Source organism: Geospiza fortis, unplaced genomic scaffold, assembly GCF_000277835.1.
Source record: "Geospiza fortis unplaced genomic scaffold, GeoFor_1.0 scaffold190, whole genome shotgun sequence".
Taxonomy (NCBI): domain Eukaryota; kingdom Metazoa; phylum Chordata; class Aves; order Passeriformes; family Thraupidae; genus Geospiza; species Geospiza fortis.
The window spans coordinates 1,720,467-1,732,796 of NW_005054328.1; the positions used below are offsets into that span (position 1 = coordinate 1,720,467).

At 40.7% G+C, this 12,330-nt stretch overlaps 1 protein-coding gene across 4 annotated transcripts in view; it reads right to left on the reverse strand.

Moving 5' to 3' along the window:
* The window catches only part of FILIP1 (filamin A interacting protein 1), a 101,900-nt gene that overhangs the window by 24,411 nt on the left and 65,159 nt on the right, over positions 1-12,330 (reverse strand). The window lies entirely within an intron of this gene.

Genomic DNA, 12,330 nt, shown 5'->3' on the forward strand with positions numbered 1-12,330 from the left:
TCTCCCGGGGCTTACTACTGACAGCCCCTCCGGGCTCTCTGTAGCTACAGTTCATAGGCGAACGATTAAGAAATAATAATTTGATCGCAGAGAACCCCTGGGAGTTGGTTTTGCTTAAGTGGACTGGGATGCACGAAGCGCTGCTGCTTCCCAGTCCCAGCTGCCGATTCATTCCGCCGGCTCAACAAAAGTTCCTGTTGCTTTCCTCTTGTCTTGCCGGTGTTTGAAGTGGCAGTACTACTGCTGGTACGCGCTGGCTGATCTTAAGATCGGCTGATAATGGCATGAATACATGAAGAAAATCCCCTGGGGATTTAGTATACGGGCGTGTTTGTTTTTGAAAATCCATGCATAGTAGCAAGCCTGACCAAGTCTGGTGAGGTCTGAAAAGCACCATTCTGCTAGCTCCCTGCTTTAAAGAAGTCCTAAACCAGCTCTTTTGTTCCCAAAACAGCATAAAAGAACTTGAGGATTCCTTCTGTTTCCCTTATGATTGCCTGTATTAATCACAGTCACTTTTTCAGGCTTTGTGAGGGGAGCTAGGAAGAAGGCTTCCCTTTCCCTTTCCCTTTCCCTTTCCCTTTCCCTTTCCCTTTCTCTTATGCCTTTGCTTTCCTCCTTCCCTTGCCATTCACTTTCCACTTTTCTTAGAAAGCTTTCAATAGCCGAAAGCACTGAAAGCATAGAATTTCAAATATTATTATCCACTAAAAATGGATGTGAGTTTACATTTTTTAGAAACTAATTTAATGATCTTTCATTATTTTTCCTTAGGACCCTCATTCAGCACATAGACTGGACAGAGCTCATTTGAAAAGCAGGTGCTTGGAGACTTGATTTATGCTTTTTATTCAAGATGTTATTTACCTCACCCTCTTCAGACTCTGCTGAGAACAGAATTATTAATTTTTGGGTGGGAGATATAAGTACAAAAGGACCAAGGTTTTGCTTGGGACACCTGCCCTGGGGTACATTGGGTGTGGGTTTCAGAGTGCAGCAGGGTGGGTGGTGCATGCAGATCACAATCCCTGCGATTTTGCCTGTTCCCAGGAATGATGTTCCAGACTCCTGCATGTCTGAGCCCAGATTCAATATGCTCCCCAAAATGAGAACCATTCTTAGAGTGAAAAACATTCACAATCCATGTAAATTGACTTCACATGATTTTACTAGCGCCATGTAGGAAATCCATCACACCAACACAACAATGAAGTCACATTTTCCAGGGAAATCTAAACAAGTCTTAATCATTCTCTCCCATTTCATATTCCTCTACCTCATTTACTAAATACTTTCCAAAAGAAGAAGCTGGGGTCCTGTAGAGAGATTGTTGCTTCCTGTGTGCAAAGCTGATGCATCTTGGTATGTTTCTGTTTTCCAGTGTCAGAGGAAAGGTTTCTGTACAAAATGTGTTTGATTGTGCAATTAGAAATGATCACATGCATTGAGCAGACCAATGATCTGCTTATTCTATTTACTGTGTCCTTTGCAATCCCAACAATTGTTTGGTAGAGCTAAACATTCTTTTAAAAGAGGAAATTGCATACACAATGGCAAACACTAAGATATTGACCACTGAAATGTAATGATGTGGCATTATACGGGCACTTTAAGAGTTCATCAGAAGAGCTTAGATCCTTGCATAAAAGTCTGCACTCTAAGTTAACAAAATAATTTATAGCAATAGCAGGGTGTCAGCCTCGAGGCAGTTTGATACTAGAAAGGCATGGAGCACTTTGCAAGCAAGTTTCAAAACTATCTGCTGACAGATGGGTTTGGCTGTGATCAGCAGCCAGGAGCAAGGCTGTGTTCCACCAGCGCTGCTGGCTCGGCAGGAGGATCTCTGCTCACACACCCCATCCCAGCTGGCTCTGGGCTTGGAGCTCATTGCACAGCTCATCCCGGTCCCACTGCCTCCGCTGCTGAGTCCCAGGTGCTCCTCACCTCTGCACTCCATTGCTAACCCCCACGTCTCCCAAATCAACAGCCCTTCTAGGTGTCCTCTGGTGTCTGCTCTGGCTGTCCCTTTGTCTGGGCTGCCACGCTTGGGCCAGGCTGGCACTGCAAGAGACACATCTTCCCTCATCTGTGTCTTCATGGTCTCAGCTCTGAGCAGAAAGGTCAGGGATGTCAAGAGGATGATAAAGTGCAGTGCAGTAGTAGTGAGCCTACACACCTGCACTGGTTAAGTCTGTACCACCAGGAGATTTCACAATTAAGTATTCTCCCATCACCATTTCAGCTACTCTGCATACCCACCACTACACTGGTACCAGACCTATAGGGGATATGAGGTAGGATGTCACAGCTAAGGCCTTTAATATTTACAGCTTTTCTTTTACTGCTTAGAAATCACATTGTGTGTCTATATAAAAATAGAAAGGTACGTCATATGTTGTTATTTCTCAAGAGTACCTCAACTTTAAGTCACTTCAAAGGCTGGGAAAATTTAACTTGCTCATGAATTTTTTTGTTCACACATTCATTGGGATGAAGTAGTTCAAGAAATGCATTCCTGAGTAAAGCACCACTTGCAACATTGTGAGAGCAGATAAGAAAAACAACAAGAAATAAAAGCAGCAGAGGGAATATATAAGAATCCCAAATTTCAACTAATCCTGAAAATCAGAAATGATACTTTGCATCTGGCATGATTGCCTACTACAGAGAAGAGTAACTGGGAAGCAAAAGATGGAACTTGAAATAAATAAAAATTGAATGATGTGCTAATAGACTGCACATATCTTTGATAAGCTGCTCTCTTTAAAAAATTTCCTAATTATGCACAGCAATAGATTCCTCTTGTGGATCTTAGAGACTTGTAACAAATTATTGCCTGATTATAAAATTCTCTGTAAACAGAGCTTTGTAACCTTCCCAGCAGACTGTCCCTGCTCTCAGTTGTCTCTTTACCTTCAGTGCAGAAACATATGGAACATTTATAGTGAAGGCAGAGAGCTTGTAACTCTCTCCAAGTTCTCAAACATGTTACAAAAAGCCCCAAAACTTCTGTTTGTGCAAAGCAAGGCTTTTCCTAAATTTGTGTTTACTTACATACATGAAAAGGTACACTGTGTTCTTGTCAGACTTTTTTTTGTTCAGAAAAGCTTCAAAGCAGTGAAAATCTTCCATCACTATTTTGTTTTTCTTTCTTTCCCTTCTCTTGGTTAAGTCAAACTCATTTGGTAAGTCAGACCTGACCTCCACTTTCTGCTTACAGTTGTCTGCTCAGAGTGCAACAAATACAAATTGATTGAGTGACATCTTGATAGAACAAGAAAATTTTGAATATTTAGGGAGGGAAGAGGCTGATTTTAATTTGCTGCTGAAGATATAACGAGCAAGGTGATCCATTGGGCCTTTTGGAGAAGAGAAATAAATACTGAAGATAAATGCAGTAAATTCTTGAAACATGGCTTTGTAGGAAAAGCCTGAGAAAAATACTTAGAGTTGGACTCTGTGCTGTTGTATCTCAGGCAATACACTTTATATGGCATACGTCATGCACATTAAAAAACTTCATTTGGTGAGCTGCCCTGACAACTGGCTTTGTTCACCTTTGTTCTTATTTAAAACAGGTTGTTCCATACAGCTGTTAAAGAAACTGTGTGCACACACACGTTTGCACACAGGCTTTTTTATTATCCCTCAGATCTTTCAGAATAAGTCATGCTGCCTAGGTTTTAAATTATTTTTCTGTTTATTACAGCATGAAAATCACTCTATGTTGGGATCTGCTGCCTTTTGTCAAAGCATGATTCAAAAGTTTAACAAAAGCATTTCTGGCTTTTTTTTTTTTCCCTGTTGCACTCTACCCCCTTCCTTTTGGTTTTCTGCTTTCTTGGCACTTGTGTGTATCCTTTTGACAGCTGGAAAGCTCAGCATCTCTAATACTGCTGGAATTATTTTAAGTAAAAGTGATTGCAGCTGAAACAGGACCTGCCTGTGTCACGGTTATTGCTTCATAGTATGATTTGGTCATATTTTGGGAATGAGCAGCAGGAGTCTCATAGAAGCCTCTTGTGGCCCTTCAACAAGAGCATCGTGGGAGTCAAGGGAAAAGGTGTCCTGGAGCTTAGACAAGGACACTTGGCAGGATGCCACTTGCTGCCCTCTGTGCACTCACCATTGTGAGTGCTGGCTGCTTCACCTGCTCTCTCAGAGCCCCTCACCAACGCTGTCTGCCTGCTCTGGGCTCCACCCTTGTTCTTCTAAGTTACTTGCTTTTGAGGTGCTAGGTGTTCATAGGGGAAAATTAGGTGGAAGAGTGAGCTCAAGTCTTTAAAAGGAGGGAGAACCATGCCTATTCTCAGTTTACCCAGAGAGAATTAGTCTTTTGGGAGTGTCTTGGCCTCTTATGCTCCAGCTGGGTCTAGGATGTGAAATTAATCCTGACTGATTGTCTCCTTTCTGTTGCTTTTGTTTTGTTGGCCTAAACCTGTCTCTTTGCTATTCCTCTTTTTTTCAATCCAGGTCCATCAGTTCAGTTCTTGCCCCATTGCTCTCACTCCTGCTGACTTTTCCTGGACATTCTTTTCCTTTGTGTTCCTTCCCACTGACCCTTCCTTCAAGCAAGGTAACCCAATAACTTGCTGAGGTTGAAAGGCACCTGGGTCCTACACCTAAAACTAAAGGTTGTCTACCTCACTGCTGCACATTTGAAACACCACTGGAATATAGTATTTGATAGAGTGAGTAAAACTAGTGGGCAGGGAAAATGGGAGAAAACAGAAACCAAGGAATTCCTGCTTAATTTTCACATCAAACCATACTAGTGATTGTTTGTGTCTGGAATCACCATGAGAGGGTCACCAACATTGGAAAGTGTGCCAAAAAAAAAAAAAGAGTGACAAAATTTAAAATCTGGATTTAGGAAATAGCATCATTAATATTGTCATCATTTTTGCATGCAATTGCACACGCTGGGCTAGTCAAGCATGGAGAAGCTCACACAGCTGTACAACAGCAATGCAGCTTGAGAGCAAATAGCTGTTCAAATGGAGTCAATATAAAAACTCATCTCTGTCAATACAGGGTCTCAGACTTTTTTAGAAATACAGCCTTTGTGTGCACTTGTCCATATCATATTCAGCCACCTTGGTCACAGTGACCTAAGAATAATACAGTACACACCTATAAAAGCGGACAAAAATAATCTAATGAAGATTCCTTCTTGATTTTTAAATTACTTCCTTGTGAGTGTCATATTATCAATTATTTAGCAAATAATGAATCCTCAGAAAAATTTTCAAATGCTGTAAAAGAACAGCCAGCAGCTGTTTTTATGATCTAGAAAGGGACTGATAAATTTTAACATCAGCATAGAGTAATCCTGGCTGTCCTAATATGCCATGTCCCAACTCTCAGTCTGAAAGGCTGGGAAGGTATTTCCATTATTTTTGATGCCAGGACCCTCAGCTCTTGCCCTGAACACAAAAGTCCACACACTTTCCCACCACATCCATCCCACAGCCCCACCTTTGCTACTGCTTTTTGCCTGTGTACCAGAGGTGCAGCATAAATGGGCACCTCTCCCCTCAAAAAAAAAAAAAACAAAAAAAAAAAACAAAAAAAACCAACCCCCCCCCCAAAAAAACACCAAAAAAAACAAACCCACCACAACTGTGAAAAACCACTAAATAAACCCCCCATACTTAAACAAAGGTTTTTGATTATCACATAGCTATTTACTACAGCTCATGCAATTCTAAGGTTTGCTGATTGCATTAGATTTGTGTCTATTGAGAGACAATTAGAGAAGAGTCTGTCCTCACAGCTCCCCTCCCCAGCCAACACAAAGGGCCTAGACTCACCCAAGGTTTGAGCCTGCTAATTTTACCCTCTTACTTCTAGTTGCTTAGAGCAGAATTCAAAAAAGACTCTCATTAATACCTGGAATGCAATCAATGAAGAATTTTAAAAGGAAAAGATAAAGAAAACAAAAAACCAAAAAGCCCCCACCCAAACCCAAAACAAAAATACAGGACCAGTACACATATAAATATAAATGGCCACAGGCATCTGATTTTTGAGCAGATCTGTATTTTGGTTGCCCAGATTTGCTGTTGCACATCCTTGGTAGTCCCGTCACCTTGCTTGAACTGAGCATCATTCTGCACCTGAGGTTATTTGGGCCTTATGAAATACATGTCTTTAAAAGCCAGGGCTTTGTTCTGGGGACAAGAGAGACACAGGCTGATGACAGCCCTTGTATAAGAACAGGAGCTGTCAGTGCTTCCATTCAAAGAAACTCTTACTTGCACCAGCCCCTGTGCATCCCTTGCCACAAAAACAGCATGTGTGGTTTTATTTCTCTCCTCAGTCTGAAATATTTCTAGTTTGCGCTATCCCTTTCCAAGATCATATCCTGACTGTAGCCTGTTGAGCATATGAACAGCTTAAAAAAAGGACAGGGAAAACTTAGGTTCTGAGATGGAGAGCAAGCAAGGAGAAACTGGGCCAGTTTCATACAGTAAGTGGGAATTGGAAGGTGCTGTGCTTGCCTTGGTCTTCACATTTCTTTCTTCCCTGTCTGTATTGATCTCTGAATAACTGCAGGGCTTGTGCAGTCAGGCCTTGTTGCTCTCCAATCACTTATTCAGTCATTAGCTGTTGACTTCCACTGGGCATCCTCACTTACAAATCACTATTATTTTTTAAAATCTTCTAGGGACATAAGTGCAGATGATGCCTCATGCACAAGGAGGCAGAAGTTTACAGCCTCCTTGGTGGAATCAATAGGCAATACTAACCAAAAATGATGCAAAACCTAAAAGGAGTAATTTGGCTGTGGAAATTATGTAAAACATTATAGTCATTAAAACTATTCCTATTATTATTGCTGTTGTTATAATTATTATTGTTATTATTGTTATTATTGTTATTATTACTATTATGCTGTATTATCATTGTTATTGTTGTTGTTGCTGGTACAATTGTTATTATAATTGCTATGATGAACCAAAATGCCTGTATGAGTTATATAAAAATATTCTTTTACAGGAAATGTATTGCTGACAAGTTAATTTTCTGGATTGCAGACTCCCATGCAGAAGCTGTAATTCCACCCAACAAACTGCTGTACATAATACGTTTATATGTGCATGTATAGACTTCTACAGGTACAAGCATACACACATTTCAGAATTCCTACTCTGATTCTATTAATCCCATTAATCAAGAAGAGCTCTACTGACTTCAAAGGAGTTGCAGCAATGCCAGCTTTGTGCTCATAAAATCCAGCATCGGGATTAATTATTTCCTAAGACCTGAAGAAGATGGATGTAGAAAGCTTGGGTGAGATAATGGTGGGCACGAGGCAATGGTGCCTGTCACTGAAAGCGAGTTGGAGCAGCGGCACTGGCTCTGTCAGGCGGGGACACGAGGCAGTGAAAGCAGGACAGACTCTCCTCCCTTGCAGGATGAGCTGTGCCAGTGTCACATGGGCTGTTCTCCACACTGCCTTTCACTGTGACAGACACAGCTCTGCCCCTGCTGCTTTTGGAAACCACGGCTGTGTCCCAGGCAGTAATTTTCAAAATGAAAAAACGTTGACAGCTATGCATCATTTTAAAATGAGTTAAGTCATCTAGGAAAAGCCTGACATTTAAATGATGAAAGAGAATACATCTATCCCTTTCTGGTTACTCTGAAAATGAACTTTTTAAATGGAATTCTACAGAAACTTTCATTCTGTGATATATGTACTTGTCACCAAGAGATACTTTTTAAGCTATGACATAATTGCCATCATCAGAAAAACATTGCTGTCATTCTGCTATAATTTAGCCTCATTTTCTGCTCATTTCTTTATCTTCCCTCATTAAGGCATTGCATGTTACTATTAATCATTCCCTAGCATAAGCACTTGCATAACAAAGCTGTGTAATTGATTTTTCAGTTTCAGAGCTTAACCAAAAATTTAAAAATATATTTTAAAAAGCTTATTCTTTTTCTCTCATTCAAGTGAAAAAATGTGTTTCATGTGGATTTCAGTGAAACATTTGTTTGTTTCAGATCGGTCATTTCATTTCCATTTTTGTCATTTTAAGAAAAGCAGGGGATAGAAAGGACTGTATCTTGGCCCAATTCACCAAACCAACAAGTGGAAAATCCTCCCTTTTCAGAAGATCAGGTGATCTGCCTGGACCAGTGAGTTCCTCTGTCTGGGAAATTTGAATACTCAGGCCCTGACCTACGAGAAGATTTTCATCTCTTTGGTGAAAAGAACCCAAAATTATATAAGTTACTTGTAAAAATATAACTATTTTTCCCAAGAAAAATGGGAACAGACACCCCAAGGAACCAGTGATGTGACCAGGAAGGCCTCCCCTGAGGGGTGGCTTCAGGTCCCAACAAGAGGACAGGAGGATTAAAATTCTATCATGGTCCATGTGAGTGGGATAATCACAGGGTTATTTGATTTGGTTTTTTGACTAGATGGTCTTGTGAATTAGGTCACCAGATTTTTTTTGTTGACATTAATAATAGTCTTACACCCAAAATGGTATGTCTTAATGAGTTTTTAAAAAGTTAGTTGAAATACTAACTATGGCAACACAATATTATTGTCAGGCACTTACTCAAGTACCTTACAAATATGTGGTGAATTATACATTTTGCATTTCTCTGCCCTCATATTTGCACAGGCCTTGGCAAATTTCACAGGAACGCTTTGTCTGGATATTTGCAGCCCCTGGATTTTTTATTTCTGCCTTAAGGTTTCTTCACATACAAGCCTTAAAATGAAATGAAAAGTGAAATGATGCAAATATAAAACTCAGTATTTCTAATCTCCACTGCTGCTGGAGACGCTGCAGGAATGAGAAGAGATGCACGACTTAGCACCCTTTTGGGGAAAGAAGATGGAGAAAGCATTACATCTGTTTAGGGTTAGGAAAGCTTCCATATAGGCTCACTGATTCAGAATAACCCCCCTAGCCAGATGATGTCTTGAGGTTCTTGATAGAACTTATGGAAGTTATCAGACCATACAGAACAGGTCTTGGATATTAGTAGGGCATTAGGGCAGTAGGTCATATACTTCACTAATCAGACTGTGCATCTCTGCACAGGTAAACTTGCATTTAAACATAAAGCAAATATCCAACGTGTTCAAGCTCGAGAGCCCATTATATATTTATGCTTGTAAATAAGTGGTGGTATCTATTTAAATTTTTTAGAAATTCACTGAAACCTGGCATTTCAACAGAAACCTGTTTCTAATCTCTCTGAATGAGGAAGCAATTTTCCCTACATGACCCTGATTCAATTCTTGTTTTCTTTGCCTAAAAAATGACAACTTAAAAAGATGGCCTCAGTAGAGCTGCGAACTGATATTTATTTCAGTAGTATAATAACTCTGAAACATGCCAAAGGCCTCCTAAATGTTCAAATTGTTACCTATTGCACCCTGGACAGAGTTTGAGTTCGTGAGTAGATTTTGAATGAAGTAATTTTTTCCCCCTGTCTGACCCTGGGAGCATTTGAATTGATGATTTTAGCAAGCAAACTTGCTAGGAATAATGAAGTACATATAGTTTTGTATAATAATTCTCTCTCAAGGGCTGTGAAGCTGATGCCTACTTAGAAAAAATTTTGGAAAAGTAGCTGAAACAACACATGATGCCATTTTATATAATCCCAGAAGTGACTGAAAGACTGGACAGTTTTGAGGACTATCCAAGTGTAAAGAGATGGATTTGGATTAGTCCCAGCTCACATTGTGTAAGACTTGCAATACTTTCATATTGTTTCTCCACAGTCAGATGTAGCTGTTTGTTCTCTCGTTTTCAAATTACCTTTGGAACCATTTTGTTGGAAGCTGGGACCAGATTAATTAGTTAAAACATAAACTTTTAGTCATCTCTGCCTTGCAGTCAGCTAGAGCTGTAAAACAGGACCTGCAAAATGGACTGCCTTCAGATTTATTTAACTGTGCAGAAATTGTATTTGTCATTGCCATGTTTTTTAATTCATTTATTTTAATAGACTGCCCCAGAATTTCTGATCTGTGACCCTGTGAATATATTATATTGACGGAAAATAACCAGCTTTTTCAAACCATACTGATAGCATGCCAGCCTGAAAAGAACAAAAATGCACTACTGCCCTTGTCTTCTACATTATAATATTAAAAGTTTAGAGATGCACTTACTGAAAGGTAGACAGAGTGACTCAGTGCTCTAGTAAGGCCAGTAATGTGCAGTAAAATGAGTAACTGCTGTAGGCCATGGTGAGGTCCCTTCGGGATGGCTTTTCCTTTTTTTTGGTCACACTTTGGAAACCAGGGCATAGAGAAAAATCTCCATATGAGAAAAAAAAGCCAGAGTATAAATATGGCTAAAAACTCTTGCGGGGAAGGGGGAAGGGTGGGTAAGAAGATAGCAACTTAATTTCCAGACTTAAGAGGAATCACCAGCAGATTACAGTTACAGGGCAAAATCTGTGTTACATGTTTGGATCTTATACCTCACCCCAATACTTCTGTATGGGCCTATTCGTACCACAGAATTTGGCTTTATGGTGATAAATCACAGAAATGTATTAGTCCTGAACACTTCATTTTTTTGGCTTGGTTGTTCTCTAAACAAGTAATTGACTGATGGATACTCTGGATACTCTGCCCTGCTGTCTTCCTGCCAGCTCCTTTATTTTACAGTCTTCATAAAAATTGAGGGAAAACACAAACTGGAAAGGCAACACGCTCAAAATCTCCAATCTGTATCACACTCCAGCCTTTACACTTGCTTGGATCCATGAAATACAGGGAAGCAGAAAGGCCAGCACTTCCCAGTGAAAGGCTTGGTGCTGTCGTCTCGTGGGAAAAGGGAGGAGGGAAGCCTTGGTACTAAAAGCAGAAATGCAAAAAGGGGAGAAAAGGGAGTTTGTAAACTTGTTAACATCAACACTCCCATTTTTGTTTCAAGGGGGCTGTGTGCTTTATTGCTCACAGATCAGTTTCCTTTGCAGGTGATGTGGGCCCAGAATTACATCACCAGCAGAGCAGCCAAGAGCATCTCGGTGCCAGCATGACTGAAGTCCAGAGGAATGTATTATCCCAGACCTCCGAGGGCCTTGCCAGTGCATTCCTTGCTGGGGGTGCTGCAGTGGGGAAAGCAAAGAGGAGACAATTTTACGTGAAGACTGAAAGGGAACTTTGTGGAGGAAAGAGCTGGGGTCACAGTCTTGCTGTCTCCTCTAGGCAGATCTAATTATGGCCATGTACTTCAAAAAGAGGGTTTAACTAAAACCAGATTTAGCAGGGCAATGCTTAGGAAGTACAGACTGAATCCTCAGCCTTGCCTTTGAGGAAAATGTGAAATGCTTCAGTGCACTGAGAACACTCCCAGTGCTTGTAAAGAATAATTTGAAGCGCTGAGAAAAGCAAGAACCAATATTAAATCCTCATCACTTCAGTGAATACAATAAAGTATTCAGCCTTACAATAAAATATATCTATCCTTTAGCACAGACAGCACTGAGATACTGGGTGTACGTTTCCTGATCACTATGTGGTGGGGTGACAGAGTCTCAGCAGGCTCAGGGATTGTGCTGGAAATGATCAAATGCCTCACAAAGCAGTCGCACGGATGGATCCCCCATAACAGAGCTCCTACAGAGCCTTTCTGCCACATCACACCCTCTGTTTGGCAACCCACGTCTCATCCATATATAAAAGAAATTCTCTGCTCCTCATTTTTGCAGGCTTTCAGGCTATTTCTTCTATCCATTCTGGAGGGCAGGACTGGCTCAGTGGTCTTCACTTCAAGCCTCTTTCTGAACCTTTAAAATCAATGGGAGCTTTCCAGTGCTTTTAATAGGAGCAAAATGTGCTGTCAACCAAGAGGATTAAAAGAAGGGCACAAGAAAAAAATTTTCAGAGATTAGCACCTCTAAAAATGTCAGCATTTTAAACCTCATCTCCTAGGTCAATCAAAACATCAAAGAAATGCTGAGATTGCGAAGATCTCTACCCTTTTCCACCGGAAAAAAAAGCCCTCCTGATCAAATGAAAACGTTTATATTTGATAAACTAAAGAAAAAAAAAGCCCTGCTGATCAAATGAAAACGTTTATATTTGATAAACTAAAGATTCCCCCCAGCCCTGCCCCCAGTTCCCTAAAAGGGAAGGCAGGAGGGCTGCGACTAGGCAGCACAGAGAACAGCCAAGTACCATTTCATGTTAAGCCTGCTTTATACAAGAATTTTTGGGGTCATGAAGTACCAATGGCTGGTTTAGCTGTGCCCAGCTCATTCCAAAGTCACGCCACCAGCTCCCTCCCCAAAACACAGCTGAAGTTCATGAGGGTGCCTGTGCTAAGAAGACTA